The 15,716-nt window shown below is 42.3% G+C and overlaps 1 protein-coding gene across 3 annotated transcripts in view; it reads right to left on the minus strand.

Moving 5' to 3' along the window:
- CAB39 (calcium binding protein 39) overlaps nucleotides 1-15,716 on the minus strand; it is a 93,540-nt gene that overhangs the window by 49,793 nt on the left and 28,031 nt on the right. The window lies entirely within an intron of this gene.

Genomic DNA, 15,716 nt, shown 5'->3' on the forward strand with positions numbered 1-15,716 from the left:
TCCATAGGTCTCTCCACATGCTCCTCTCCCAGCTCACAATGTGCCCCCTAAATACTCCAGTGGGCCACTGCCATGTGCAGCACACACCCTCGTCCTATTCAGCCAGTCTCAGGTCTCAGGGCTAGAGGCAGTGCTTTGGACAAATCTACTAGATCCTCAACTTCCTTATGTGATAGTTTCAATACACAGTCTTTCAGCTGAACTGGATAAAACCATGAGAACAATGAACTTCTAGAAGTTTTTAATTTTTTGTGGGTAACAGAAAACAACATTTCAGCAACATAAACCACAATACCGCATTATGCAAAAGGAAGACATACGATTATACTACACTACAAAGATACCATGAAAAACTAAAGTGAACCAGACAGACAATGGAAGGACTTGAGAACAGGCCAGAAGTTAAAATTTCTTTTATTAAATAAAGAAGTCAAACTCACAGGCATTAAACAACTCCATATCAGATACCAAAAGATAACACTTTTCAGAAGAATGTTCAGCATCATTTAGATCAGTGATCTGCTCTCGTGTTTGTGTGTGTGTGTGTGTGTTTTGACAGTGAGAGAGACAGAGAGAGAGGTCTTCCTTTTCCATTGGTTCACCCCTCAATGGCCGCTGCGGCTGGCACACTGCGCTGATCCGATGGCAGGAGCCAGGTGCTTCTCCTGGTCTCCCATGCGGGTGCAGGGCCCAAGTACTTGGGCCATCCTCCACTGCACTCCTGGGCCACAGCAGAGAGCTGGCCTGGAAGAGGAGCAACCGGGACAGATCCGGCGCCCCGACCGGGACTAGAACCCAGGGTGCCAGCGCCGCAGGTGGAGGATTAGCCTATTGAGCCGTGGCACCAGCCAAGCTCTCGTTTTTTAACTATACCAGATGTCTTCTCCTGAAGTCCCCACACCAAAGGGAGACGAGATAGGTCTCAGATGTACTAACCCTACAGAACTCTTGACTTCATAACTCCCAGGACTTTCTTTGAGCTTTGCTAAAGACTTCATTTGAAGGAAGAACCTGAATTTTTTCCCTTAAGGTTTGAGACACAGTGACTTACATCATCTGTTTACAAACAATAAATATTTAGTGCAAAAACCATGTAAGTGAATGCCAAAGTCAAGCCTATAATTAAATTATAATTAAGCAAGTATATTATTTCTCAACATGATTTGATATGATCTGTTCTGATCAATCTCTATCCCCAAACATTATCTATACCACTTCCTATAATCCTTTTTGGATCAAATTAAAACCATAGTGTTTGGGGCCGGCACTGTGGCATAGCGGGTAAAGCCGCTGCCTGCAGCGCTGGCATCCTATATGGGTGCCGGCTGCTCCACTTCCAATCTGGCTCTCTGCTATGGCCTGGGAAAGCAGCAGAAGATGGCCAAGGGCCTAGGGCCCCTGCAACCCTGTGGGAGACCTGGAAGAGGCTCCTGGCTCTTGGCTTCAAATTGGCCCAGCTTTGGCCATTGCAGCCATTTGGGAAGAGAACCAGCGGATGGAAGACATTCTCTCTCTGTCTCTCTGTAACGCTTGACTTTCAAGTAAAATAAATAAATCTTTTAAAAAAAGAAAAAAAAAAAACACAAAAAAACCCTCACATCTTCATTCACCGAAGAGAAATAGCCTAATACATGTCTTCAATTACTGGTTCTCAAAATTTATGTATGCTTAAATCCACTGTTAGGTATCTTTTCTGTGATGAGAGGTCTGGAGTGGCTGAAGGAGAGGCACCCCAAACCAGCTGCTGCGTTATTTCTGAAGTCCTCTGGAAACATCACCTTTCCCCTCAGCGCCTGCACACCACAGCAGTGATGCTGTGCACGGTACTGCTGGGTGCTGGCGGCACTGCCATTTTGCAGGAAGTGTTATGGTGCTACGCAACAGATATTTTCAGTTCTGACTCAACAGTGGAAGAGGTGACTTTCCAGGGTAAAAGAGGCTTAAAAAGTCCTACCACACACCAGTGCTGCTCACAACAGAAAGAGTAGAGCTGCCAAAGAGAAACCCAGATAAACACTTCTGCGAGGGGAGAGGAACACGGCACAATCATTCTTCTTAGTGCATCAGGTGGCTAAGACTTCATAGAACACATACTTGTAAACTGAAAGACTTTACAGTTAGCAACAAGAACCCGAAATGAGAAGTGGGCATTCCTCAGGAGGATCCAATCACATGTGTAAATTGACTCATGACATGGTCATATTCTCCCCTCCCTTCCTCACAAATTTTTTACATGTACATTCTTTAATGAAATAGTTAAGTAATTGACTGGGGGCAGGCACTCAGTGCAGCAGTTAAGATGCCCCTTGTGGTGCCCACATCCCATACTGGAGTGTCGGGTTTTAGGTCCTGACTCTTCTGACCCCAGTCTCCTACTAATGCACACTCTGGGAGGCATGCAGGTGACGGGTTAAGTACTTGGGTCCCTGCCACTCTGGCTGTTGTGGGCATCTGGGGAGGAGGATTTCTCTCTGCCTTTCTTTCATTTCCTTTTCTTTTTTAAGATTTATTTTATTTTATTTGAACGGCCGAGTTACAGAGAGGCAGAGGCAGAGGCAGAGGCAGAGAGAGGTCTTCCATCCACTGGTTCACTCCCATATGACCACAATGGCTGGAGCTGCACCAATCCAAAGCCAGGAGCCTCCTCTGGGTCTCTCCCACATGGGTGCAGGAACCCAAGGAATTGGGCCACCTTCTGCTTTCCCAGGCCATAGCAAGAGCTGGATCAGAAGTGGAGCAGCAGGGACTTGAACCGGCGCCCATATGGGATGCCAGCACTGCAGGCGGAGGCTTTACCTGCTACGCCACAGTGGCAGCCTTTCTGCCTTTCAACTAAAATGAAAATAAATACAAATGCTTTAAAAAAAAAAAAAAGAGCAAGAACAATCACATTTCAAAAAATAATTTAGGAAAATTACATAGTTCTTATTTTAAAAAGTATGAGTGCAGTAATTCTCAACATATCCTTCTGTTTCCTTCTAAATGCCCCCAGACTCACTTCTTAACATAATACCTCTGTTTAAGATTGCAGTGGGCACAAAAAAAGAAATAACATTCCCCCAAACTGCTACATCAGAGAATTCTGTTTCTTATATCTAGGTTTGCTAAGTATTAAATATATCAATGTTGTCTGTCAGTTAGTGATCCAACTTTTTAAAACATTTATTTATTTATATAAAGGGAACAAATATCATGTATTTCATATTGCGACCCAACCTTTACAACAATTAACTGGAAATACAGAAAAGTTTAAAATTCAAGAAGTGTGGTGTGATGACCAAGTAGACAGTCAGCAAATGTACCAACAACAGTGCTAAAAGAATGAGTAACGCTTTGAGAAATAAAGTTCTTAGACTAATGTACATGGAGCTACTAAGTATTTAAGTATTGATTTCAGTTACTGAATTTACAATGATTATAATAAAATTAAAGCATCTACTGAGACAAAAATATCTGTCTCAATGCATTGTCTCACAAGCAACACAATGAAATCACAGATGTATCATAGAAGCATGTTCACTGAGGACGTGGAGAAAGAAACCAAAAGTCTGTGGAACAGGAAAAGGGTGGGGATCTAATTTAGTTGTGGTAGGGGCTGGGAGCCTTTCTGGTACCTAACTGCCTCCTTCATTTATACAATGTATAACTCTGATAGACATAAAAACTAAATTTAACGAAATCAATGTATAAAATGAAACAATTCACCCTGAATATAGAAAAGGCACTATTAATAAAACATCTGAATGGAAGGCAGAATAACAGAGCTAAGTGAGGCTGCCAACCTTCTTATCTTCAAAGGCAGGGAAAGCCAAGACAATATGACACATATTTAGTTTGTTACACACATGCATATGCACACACATACATACAAGGCTAAAATTTTTGTTTTTTCTACTTCATTCAGTTTTATTTTTAAAAATACAGGTGAGTGAGGCTGGTGCTGTGGCGTAGTGGGTAAAGACCCCTCCTGCAGTGCTGGTATCCCATATGGGCGCCAGTTCGAGTCCCGGCTGCTCCACTTCTGATCCAGCTCTCTGCTGTGGCCTAGGAGAGCAGTAGAAATGGCCCAAGTCCTTGGGCCTCTGTATCCGTGTGGGAGACCTGGAAAAAGCTCCTGGCTCCTGGCTTCGGATTGGCCTAGCTTCTGTCATTGTGGCCAATTGGGGAGTGAACCAGCAGATGGAAGACCTGTCTCTTGCTCTCTTTGCCTCTGCCTCTCAAAAAAAACAAACAAACAAACAAACAAAAAAACAAAACACACAGGTGACTAAACAGATTTCCTGAATCACTAGTTGATTAACGTGGTAATAAAGAAGAACAAGAGGATTTGGAAACAAACACAAATTAGGTTTTTTTTTTTTTTTAAAGATTTTATTTATTTGAGAAGTAGAATTATAGACACTATGAGGGAGAGACACAGTGCTGGTCCCACAAACTAGATTTAAAAAGAGTTGAGCTTCATGTTTGAACTCTTGCTTCCATCTCCTGACTCCAATCCATACTTAGAAGAAATACAGAACCACACATGGCCTTCATGCTCAAATGACAGCAAAAGTGCCTCTCACAGCGGAGTCTTTAGCCAGTGCTGCTTCCTCACAGGGCGGGAGATAGTGCCTTCAGAAGAGCCTGGTCCACCATCAGGTAGCACCATTTCATAGCACTCTGTGCCCTGAAGGATGGTTTCACAACACAGGCACCGAGCTGCCTTTAGGACCAGACAATTTCAAGCTGGAGGCTTTATTATCATCAGCATTTCCTTGTGTAAGCATTGCAGGAATTTTAGGCAACTGTAACACAAGAATCAACTGATGGAGGCCCTTTAATAACTTTTCATTGCCTTAAAGAAAACCCAATTCCTTACCAAACCCTTTGGGCTTTTTACACACTTTGTCACAGGGGTCCAGCCACACTGTTGTCCTTTTGGCTCCTCGAAGATGCCAATTACTTACTTCTAAGATATATGACTCTGGTAAAACTGTAATTTTATTCTTATTTTTAAAAGATTTTTATTTATTTATTTTAGAGACAGAGTTACAGAGAAAGGGAGAGACAGAGAGGTCGGTCTTCCATCCTCTAGGTCACTCCCCAAATGGACACAACAGCCGGAGCTGGGCTGATCCGCAGCTAGGAGATTCTTTCAGGTCTCCAACATGGGTGCAGGGGTCTGAGCACTTGGGCCGTCCTCCACTGCTTTCCCATGCAATTAGCAGAGAGCTGGTCCAAAAGAGGAGCAGCTGGGACACGAACCAGCTCTCATATGGGATGCTGGTGCTGCAGGTGGAGGCTTAGCCTACTACAGCACAGTACCAGCCCCATACTTTAATTATTAAATCTAGATGTTGGGTATAAGGGTTTTCATGGTTCAACTTTGCTATATGCTCAAAATTTTTCTTAAAACAGTCTAAGTTATGCTTTGGATGTACCAGAATACATAAAGAAAATAGGCAGAAATACATATCACAATTGAAAACATTCATTTAGAATTTAAATACAATTAACTTCCCTGTCTTTAAAAAAATTGTGCAGGACTGGCACTGTGGCACAGTGGGTAAAGCTGCCACCTGCAGTGCCAGCATCCCATATGGGTGCCAGGTCAAGTCCCGGCTGCTCCACTTCCGATCCAGCTCCCTGCTATGGCCTGCAAAAGCAGTGGAAGATGGCCCAAGTCCTTGGGCCCCTGCACCCGCTGGATCCTGGCTTCGGATCGGCGCAGCTCCAGCCGTTGCAGCCAATCGGGGAGTGAACCAGTGGATGGAAGACCTCTCTCTCTGCCTCTTCTCTCTGTGTATATCTCTTGACTTTCAAATAAATAAATATTTTTTAAAAAAAAGTGCTTCATAACTTGCAGGATTTCTTGGGTTGAGCCAAAAGTATCAATCAGAACAAAGCCACTTACAGTGAGACAACTAAAGGAACCTGTGGAAACCCATGCCTACACTTCTCAAGCTGGGGATAGGCTCGCTCTTGAAGATAATCAGTGATGTGTGTTTGTATCCAAAAGATGAGATACCCTGGAGGGGAAATCTAGCTTGAAAATGGGCTGTACACAGCATCTAACACGCTATACTTGCATACATAACACCTATGGCGCTGCACGCTGAGTCTGTATGAGATCGTCATGGCCTTTCACTTCCCCTCAGCTGTCAGGCATGGCGCTCTACTAGAGGTTTCTCTTTCCAAGTGCCTTTTCCTTTCCTATTTCTCTCTCTTGCATTAATTCACTAACTCATTTTTACTCTAATGTTGATCCTTCAAGTTTCCATCCTTGGCTTCTCCTTGCCCTGTATTTTCTGTGTGATCTCATCTATAGCTAACAACCTGAGATCTAGTTCCAGTCTACATTCCCAACTGGAGCTTCCAAGATAGCCTCTAGATGACCCAAACCTCATCCTAGTTCTTTTTTTTTTCCCCCATATTCCCCTTCACAGTGAAGGAATCCACTGTTGATCCAATCATAACATTTGGTTGTCACAGTAGATTCTACTTAACTCTTTCATGTAGAATCAGTTCACAAGTTTAGTCAGTTCTATTTTCTCAATTTATTCCTACAGATAGCACACGTGGACTCCAATCCCCTACACAAGCTCAGGGTTGTCAATGCGGCCAGTGTCATCCTTAGGGTATTGCTGTGGTTCTGATGTTTGCCCAAACCCATGTGGTGGGAATTTTAATCTCTAGTGCAAGTACTGGGGGTGGGGCTTAATGAGAAGTGTTCAGTCACAAGGGCTCTGCCCTTATGCACTGATTAATGCAACTATAGAACGGACTCCTAGAGGTGCACTGGGTCTTTCTGCCTTGTGAGAACCCGGAGGTCAGCCCCTTTCTGAGCTGCCTGCCACCTTCCAGCCTGTGAGGACTCAGCCTTCACCAGATACCAGATGCCACATCTCAATCTTAGACTTAGCCTTCAGAACTGTGAGGAATAAATTGTGCTTTTTAAAAATCAATTACCAAGTCCCAGGTATTGTTATAGCAGCACAAGCAAACTAAGGCAGAGATGTTCTAGAAAATTTAGTTGCCACAATGACCACTGAAAAATGAAACTGTCATCATCATCATTAACAAAAAAGAAAAAGCACAGCTGCTGTCCCTGCTGTTGTTCCCATAAGCACATCCTTCTGCTAGTTCACATGTCCTGGAGCAGGTGGAGGGCAGAGGTCAGAATAATGAAAATCTATCCATCTACTCCTGCATTTAAGTCCATCACTGAGAATTAAAAAATTAGTTTCTATGAAACTCAAACACTAAAGGTAGAAAGCAAGCATTATTTCAAATGCCTATATTCATCATCATCAGCTTGGTATATTCTCGTATTTGTGCTGTTCAGAAGTAGAGATATGATACTAGAAATGGGCACTTCTGCCTTACAAAGCACAAAGACTTCAAGTCACTGCCTTGTTATGTTAATATTCCTAAGAGTACAAAGATTTACCCCAAGAAAGTGTTGGAGAACATACAGAACACCCACTGGGGAAATAATAAAAGTCCACATTAGGACAGTTAGGGACTGCCCAGCTTCGGCAATCTGCTGTTGGCTTATGCAACACACCCGTATTCACCTATGCACTGGCAAATACCAAAACGTAGTCAAGTGGTCCACAAGCCTAGTACACGAGCATTCAGTCATTCAGACCCGAACTGTGTATTCACTATATTCCACAAACATAAGTCACCAAGAGCGCCTACTACATCTCGTCTCCATTTAACAGGCATCATGGCTGCCCTCAGACCCCTGGTGAAGCACAAAATCATCAAAAAGAGGGACAAGTCTCGCACCAGTCAGATCAATATGTCATAATATCAGATCAATATGTCACGATTAAGCATAACTGGCAGAAACTCAGAGGTACAACAGGGTGTGGAGAAGACTCAGGTCCAGATCTTAATCCCCAACACTGTAACAGGAGCAACAAGAAACAAAGCGCATGCTGCCCAGTGGCTTCTGGAAGTTTGTAGCCCACACTGTCTGCGGTGGGAGGTGCTGCTGATGTGCCACAAGTCTTCCTTACAGAGATCGCTCTCAGCATTTCCTCCAAAGCCACAGTGGAAAGAGCAACCCAGCCAGCCATCATGGTCACTAGAGGCTAGGAAGGGGGACAGGGACACAGGGAGGTTGGATAACAGGCACCAAAACACAGGCAGATAGGAGAAATACTCTGTGTTTGTTTTACAGGACAGTGGGGTCACCAGAGCTTGCAACAATGTATTACATAGCTTAGTAAGAACTAGAAGAGTAGCTTGAAGATTTCCAACACAAAGAAATGATAATTTTAAAAGATTTATTTATTTGAAAGGCAAAATCACAGAGAGAGAGAGAGAGAGATCGAGATCCTCCATCTGCTGGTTCACTCCCCAAATGGCTGCAACAGCCAGAGCTAGGCCAATCTGAAGCCAGGAGCTTCCTCCCGGTCTCCTATGTGGGCACAGGGGTCCAAGGGCTTGGGCTATCTTCTACTGCTTTCCCAGGACCATCAGCAGGGAGCTGGATTGGAAGTGGAGAAGACGAGATTTGAACTGGCACCCATAAGAATGCTGGCATTGCAGGTAGTGGCTTTACCCACTATGCCACAGCCACAGCATCAGCCCCTGATTGTTTTCTTTTAAAGATTTATTTATTTGAAAGGCAGAGTTACAAAGAAAGAGAGAGAGAGTGATCTTCTATCTGCTGGTTCCTCAGGATCTCCCATGTGGGTGTAGGGCCATCTTCTACTGCTTTCCCAGGCTATAGCAGAGAGCTGGATTGGAAGTAGAGCAGTCAGGACTCAACTGGCACCCACACGGGATGCTGGCACCACAGGCAGCTACAATGCCGGTCCCCCCTGATTAAATTTTAAGGAAGTACAGGCATTGCCCTGATTTGATCATTATACATTACACACACATACTGAATTATCACACAGAGTTCCTTAAACATGTACAATTATAATAATGTGTCAATTTAAAAAATTTCTACTAAAGGTGAAATATTCAAGAGGCAGTGGGTATTTAGCCTAGTGGTTAAGATGCCCACATCCTATGTCAGAGTACCTGAGTTTGATTCCCAGCTCTGGCTCCAGCTTCCTACCAACGCAGACCCTGGGAGTAAATAATTTGGTTTCCACTACCCATGTGGGAGACCTGGATTGCAAGTTCAGCTCTCAGCTCTGGAACCAGGCCAGCCCCAGCCTTTGCAAGCATTTTAAGGGTGAACCTGTGGAAGGCCAGGTTCTTTTCTTTCCCAAATAAATAAAAAATAATTTAAGAAAGAATGTCTGCTCTCAAGACAACATTCTGGTGTGCACTGATGTGTGTGTGTGTTTAGTGACAATAATGAAAAGCTGCTGAATGACAGCACATTCCTAGACAGCTGTGTTCTAAGACTACACTAACATATGCGTTAAATCTGACTCATAAACGTGGTGGTCAAGTGCAAACAAAAAAGAAACCACACAGAGTAATAACACTGTTGTACAGAAGGACAAATGCAAAACGCCCATGCAATTATAGAAAGCACAGCAGTTACAGACATGCATGCACTTAGAGACAGCCTGGTTTCAGATGCTGGTGTCACCAACCTTAACAGACCTGAGAGTTTTCTAAACTCCATTGCTCATCTCTACCATGTTGCACACCTCACAAGGTGGCATAAGAATTATATTACATGTGTTTAAAATGCTTACATCTGCATGTAGTAAAATATGCATAAACAGTAGGAGATAGCTTTTTTTCCCTCCTCACCTCTAAAACCTGGTTCATGACTACTATTTCCAGAACCAAAATGGGTAGATAAGGTATTTGTCTAGGCAAACTACATAACAAGGTTCATGCGTTGCAAGGCTTGGCCTTAGTGTGGCCACACTGGGAGGTGGGACCTTCACAAGCACAGCTCAGCAGGAGGTCCTTCAGTCGACTGGGGGTGTGTCTTCAGAAAGGACTGGCTCCCTGTTTTGTAGCTCCCTCTTATCTGTGCTCCAACCATTGCCATCTGCCATGTGGAATACAGCCTTTGGGGGCTAGCAAAAGCCTGCACCATGCTCTCTGGACTTTCAGCCTCCAAAATCGTGAGCTAAATAAATATCTTTTCTTATAAAGTTAACCTTCCTTTGTTATTTTGTTACAGAAATGCAAACTGGATTAACATACTTCAATAAAATCTGAACACCTGACCAAACCTACAAGGCCCCTATGATCTGTTCCTCTCTGTTCTCACCTCTTTCACTCTGATTTGACATTTCTGGACTAGACCTAAGCACATTCCCCATAGCCTTCAGAGAGCTCTTAGCTTCAATTATCAGGACAGTCTCCCTCACTATCACCTTGTCCGGCTCCATATTGTCCCCATGCTCATCACCACCACTGACGTATGTTTATGTGTCTCCTTTCTCTATTAATGTAAGGCCTGTGAAAACAAAGGCTTAGTTCATTTCATTCCTTCACTGTTGTATCCCCAGAAATTGGAAGTGTGGCTCATACTTGTAGAATATTTGTAGAATGAACTATTTGTTTTGATCTTCAAAGAAACAGTGAAATTCTTTTGATATTCATTCCTCAAAGATGTTCTGTTTCTGTTCTACAGATGAATTTTTAACTCAGGCTCAAAAATACTGGATGACTTGTTCAAATGTTATGAAGCTAGCTAGAAGTTTAAGAGTTGAGACTTCAAAACTAAGCTTTGGCTAACTCTTAGGCAGTGTCTATAGGGTTATCCAGTAACTTTTATATTCATTACATATTATATTAGTAGCCTTAAAAATGTTTTGCTTAGAGTGGTGCTATGGCGTAGTAGGTTAAGCGTCCACCTGTGATGCAGCATTCCATACGGGCGCAGCTTCGAGTCCATCCCAGCTACTCTACTTCCAATCCAGCTCCCTGCTAATGAACCTATGAAAGCAGTGGAAGACAGCCCAACTCCTTGGGCCCCTGCACCCACGTGGGAGACCCAGAAGAAGCTCCTGCTCCTGGCTTCGGATCAGCCCAACTTTGGTCACTGCAGCCATCTGGGGAGTGAATTGGTAGATGGAAAACTTCTTTCCCTCCCTCTGTCTGTAACTCTGTCTCTCAAATAAATAAATAAATCTCTAAAAAATGTTTCACTTATAACCGCAATCCTACTTCTAAACAAATTAATGTATCCTGGCGCTGTGGCATAGCAGGTAAAGCCACTGCCTGCAGTGCCAGCATCTCAAATGGGCACCAATTTGAGACCTGGTTGCTCTACTTCCAATCCAGCTCTCTGCTATGGCCTGGGAAAATAGTGGAGGATGGCCCAAGTCCTTGGGCCCCTGCACCTGCATGGGAGACCTGGATGAAGCTCCTGGCTCCTGGCTTCGGACTGGCGCAGCTCTGGCCGATGTGGCCAATTGGCGAGTGAACCAGCAGATGGAAGACCTCTCTCTCTCGCTCTCTGCCTCTCCTTCTCCCTCTGTATAACTCTTTCAAATAAATAAATAAATCTTTAAAAAAATTTTTAAATAAATAAATCTTTTTAAAAAAGTTTTCCTGAAGTTCTCTACTGACATGAAAAGATAACCATAATTCCCTTTATGTGAAAGTACTTTAATATAAATTTTATATATATATATATATATATATATATATATATATATAATGATCCCTACTGTTACCTACCTAGGTAGAAGCACACGCTGACCAGGAGAAAAAAAAAAAAAGTCAAAAGTTAATAAGGCGCCAGGTTCTAGTCCTGGTTGCTCCTCTTCCAGTCCATCTCTCTGCTGTGGCCCAGGAGGGCAGTGGAGGATGGCCCAAGTGCTTGGGCCCTGCACCCGCATGGGAGACCAGGAGAAAGCACCTGGCTCCTGGCTTCGGATCGGCGCAGCGCGCCAGCTATGGCAGCCATTTGGGGGATGGGGGGAGTGAACCAACAGAAGGAAGACCTTTCTCTCTCTGTCTCTCTCTCTCTCTCTAACTCTGCCTAATAAAAAAAAAAGTTAATAGTGAGAATGTGACATATATTTATATTTTTCTTAAGGCAAAGTATTTACAGTGTACATATAATTTAGGCAATTTTCCCTCTTATGAAAGTAGTATTTAAACAAAAAATAATACAAGATGGTTTACTACTAAAAGGGGCCAGAGCTTCATCAAAGTGTAGGAAATATCCAAGATGAGCCTGAGACATGTTGCTCTGGAAAGCAAACACTAACAAGGTAATGCCAAAAAGGACATGGAGCCAACCGAAAGGGCCCCACAGACCTAAGACATACAATTTGGGCATAAATAATAACTATAATGCACTGACATGAAAATTAAAATATCTGCGTATGAGTATCATATTTAATAGGAATATAAGCATAATAAAAGCATTACATTAAAATTATAATTTAAAAAAACTCATGGTCTCCTTGGAGGTTGTGAAGGCAACAACTCAAAATTATTCAAAGAATTGGCAAATAAAAGGAAAGGAACTGCACATTTATCCAGCATATTCTATACACTTTGTATTTTGGTGTTACCAAATAGTTGACATGGTAAATTGTCCTTACAGAAGGACGATGATTCATAGCTAATGAATGTAGAAAGAAAAACAGAAAATTACCATTTTGAAATCCCTGATGAAATAATGGTCATGGCAACAATTGTCAAAGGCCATCAAAACCACTGATGAGGTGTGGGTGTTGTGGTACAGAGGGTAAACTGCCACCTGTGATGCCGCCCATCTATATGGGCACTAGTTTGTGTCCCAGTCGCTCCACTTCCAACCCAGCTCCCTACTAATGGCCTGAGAAAAGCAGCGGAAAATGACCCAAGTGCTTGAGTTCCTGCCACCCATGTGGGAGACCCAGATGAAGCTCCTGGCTCATGGCTTTGGTCTGGCCCAGCTCCCGCTGTTGAAGCCATCTGGGGAGTGTGCCAGCAGATGGAAAAACTCTCTGACTTTCAAATAAATGAATGAATGAGTGAATAAATAAATCTTTAAAAAAATTGGTGGAAGGTGGAAGGGTCTTCCAAGAGGGTAAGTGGATACATGGGCTGATGATAGGGAACACGCTGATCTTTGACTAAAAACAGGACAAGCAGACACTCGTGTGTCTCATGATAGAACACAATAGGTAGGAAATATAAGGCATCATCTAAAGAAGTATTTTTTCTCCTTTCTCCCAAATCTGAATCTAAACAAGCATTTAGAGTTACCAGTCAGTATCAGGGGTACTAGATCAAGTCAAACAACATCACAGAAGAAGTCCATCAAACTTAGAACACAGGACATACGACAGGACAAAGGTTGAGTTTCTCCAACAAATCAAATAGCACGAAAGGAAAAAGCAGTGGAGACTATTAAATAAGAAAACAGACTTCCAAACAGTGTAATACAATGCATGCTCTTCTCTGAAACCTGATTTAAATAAACCAAATGACAAAAAGGTATGTTGACAATCAAGGAAATGACACATTGTACATGATTAAGGAATCACTGTTAATTTTATTGGGTATTATAATGAAATATAGCAAATATGTATCAAAAAAAGTCCTTATCAGGCTCCAATACTCAAATGAGTGAGTTGGAATTTGCTTTAAAATACTTCAGCGCGGCCCCTCCCAAACAGCAAGGAAGGGGCAATAAATGAGACAAAGTAAACAAAGTATTAGTAACTGTAGAAGGGACTGGTGTTATTGCACAGTGGGCAACCCATACCAAAACCATGATTTGAGTCACACTTGCTTTACTTCTGATCCAGTTCCATGCTAATGAGCCTGGGAAGGCAGAGGAAGATGGCCCAAGCACATGGGTCCCTGCCACCCACGAGGGAGAGAGAGACCTGAATGGAGTTTTGGGCTCCAGGTTTCAGATCAGTTTGTGACCATTTGGAGAGTGAACCAGCAGATTAAAAATTTCTGCTTCTGTCTGTCTCTCTCCCTGCCTCTCCCTGTCTTTCTGCCTTTCAAATTAATAAATCTTTTATAAAAAACTGTCAAAGCTAGAAACACTAAGAGCATGTTTGTATATACTTGAATGTTTTCTTATTTTAAGAAACTGGTAATGGGGAAAAGTTTCTATTTGAAGAAACGATACGTTTCTTTAAATAAGTTATTGCAAAGTAGACTATATAATTGTGTTCTGCTTTGCTTTACCTTCCCCCTTCTTTGTCAAGAAGCCCAAAGTTAAATTTACAAGTAACTGTAAAATGAGCCACATTTCTGACATAAAAACAATTCTTTCTCCTCTGTGGGGGTCTCAGAGCTTTATTATTTCACTGTTAGAATACACTTGTGTTTTCATTTTGTCCACCGCAATTCAACTAAACAAATTCACTTTGTTGATGCCAAATGACAATTCAAAGAATACTCTATAGGGGAAATAGGTACACGGGCAATGCCTTCAACAGCCGATTTGCAGTGCCTCCCCACCCCTACACTCCCCTCTATCCCTTTCTGAAATAATCTTGGAAACGACAGCAATGCTATTATGCATAACTCCTCCTTAGTGACATCCTCTACCTAGAAAATAATCAGCTTAGTCCATATCTCTGCTTCAGACCCTGTCAGAGGCTTCTGATTAATCACCATTAATCATGTTCCTTTTCTATTACGTCTCAGATACATACTGCACAGCAGGCTGAGCTACGAACAGTGTGTCCCACCACCAGTTCCAACCAAGCCTCTGGAGCACAGGTCTGAGTGACTGAGCTTCCCCACACACTCACCCTTTAGGAAAACGCTGCTGTAGCTAAACCAAAGTTCACTTCCAAACATTTTTTAAAAAGAGAGACTGTCAAAGACTTCAAATCTTCTCATCTTTTCAGAATTTGGAAGTGAGGGTAGCCCATTCTTAGTGGAATATTCTCTTAAAGTTAAATGTACCTACTATACTCATCATAAGGACCATTAATTCCAACTCTGCTATGAAATATATCAAATCTCACCTTAATAGTATTCCCACAAGTTTAAATATGTAGAAAAATATCTTAAATTTAAATGAACAGCTTTTGTTCTGAATCACAGAATGAGTACTTAATTAACTGGGCTTAGCAAACATATTTGTGTTTCTCTAAAAAAGGTTTTCTGTTAATCCTTGAAAGTTTATTATACTATACATGAAGAATGTCAAATTATCAATGTTTATAAAATATGCTGTAATGGTACAGTTCACTATTTGAGTGACAGAACAGGATATACCTGCTTATAAGAGACAGCTTTGCTTTAGAAGTTGATTGATTTTAACAGCTCTTGTAAAAAGTTATGTGTTAATTTTACAAAAAGGAATCTCACGTTAAACCTCAAACACTTAGTGAGAGAGTCACAGTACTACTGTCAAGTTTTACTGTGGTGATTTCACTGTACCATGTGGTCATTATGGATTTAAAAAACTAAAGTAATGATAATTAAGTACAACAGAACATTTCAAGCTGCCTTAAATTCTTCTGGAACAAGACAGGGCATGCATAAAGATATACTTAAATAGTGTTAACATGTACTTAAAGATATGGTTGGAGGTGTTCTAATCAAACTGAACACAGCTAAGTTATAAGAGCTTTGTCACTTCATTCTTCTAAGTTCTAATAGACATACACAAACACACTTGATTACATGTTTTCTTTTTAAAAGGTTGCTTTTGGGGCCAGCGCTGTGGCACAGTGGGTTAAAGCCTCAGCCTGCAGCGCTGGCATCCCATATGGGTTTGAGTCCTGGCTGCTCCACTTCTGATCCAGGTCCCAGCTCACATGCCTGGGAAAGCAGCGGAAGATGCCCAAGTGCTTGGGCCCCTGCACCCTTGTGGG

The sequence above is a fragment of the Oryctolagus cuniculus genome, chromosome 3, assembly GCF_964237555.1.
Source record: "Oryctolagus cuniculus chromosome 3, mOryCun1.1, whole genome shotgun sequence".
Taxonomy (NCBI): Eukaryota; Metazoa; Chordata; class Mammalia; order Lagomorpha; family Leporidae; genus Oryctolagus; species Oryctolagus cuniculus.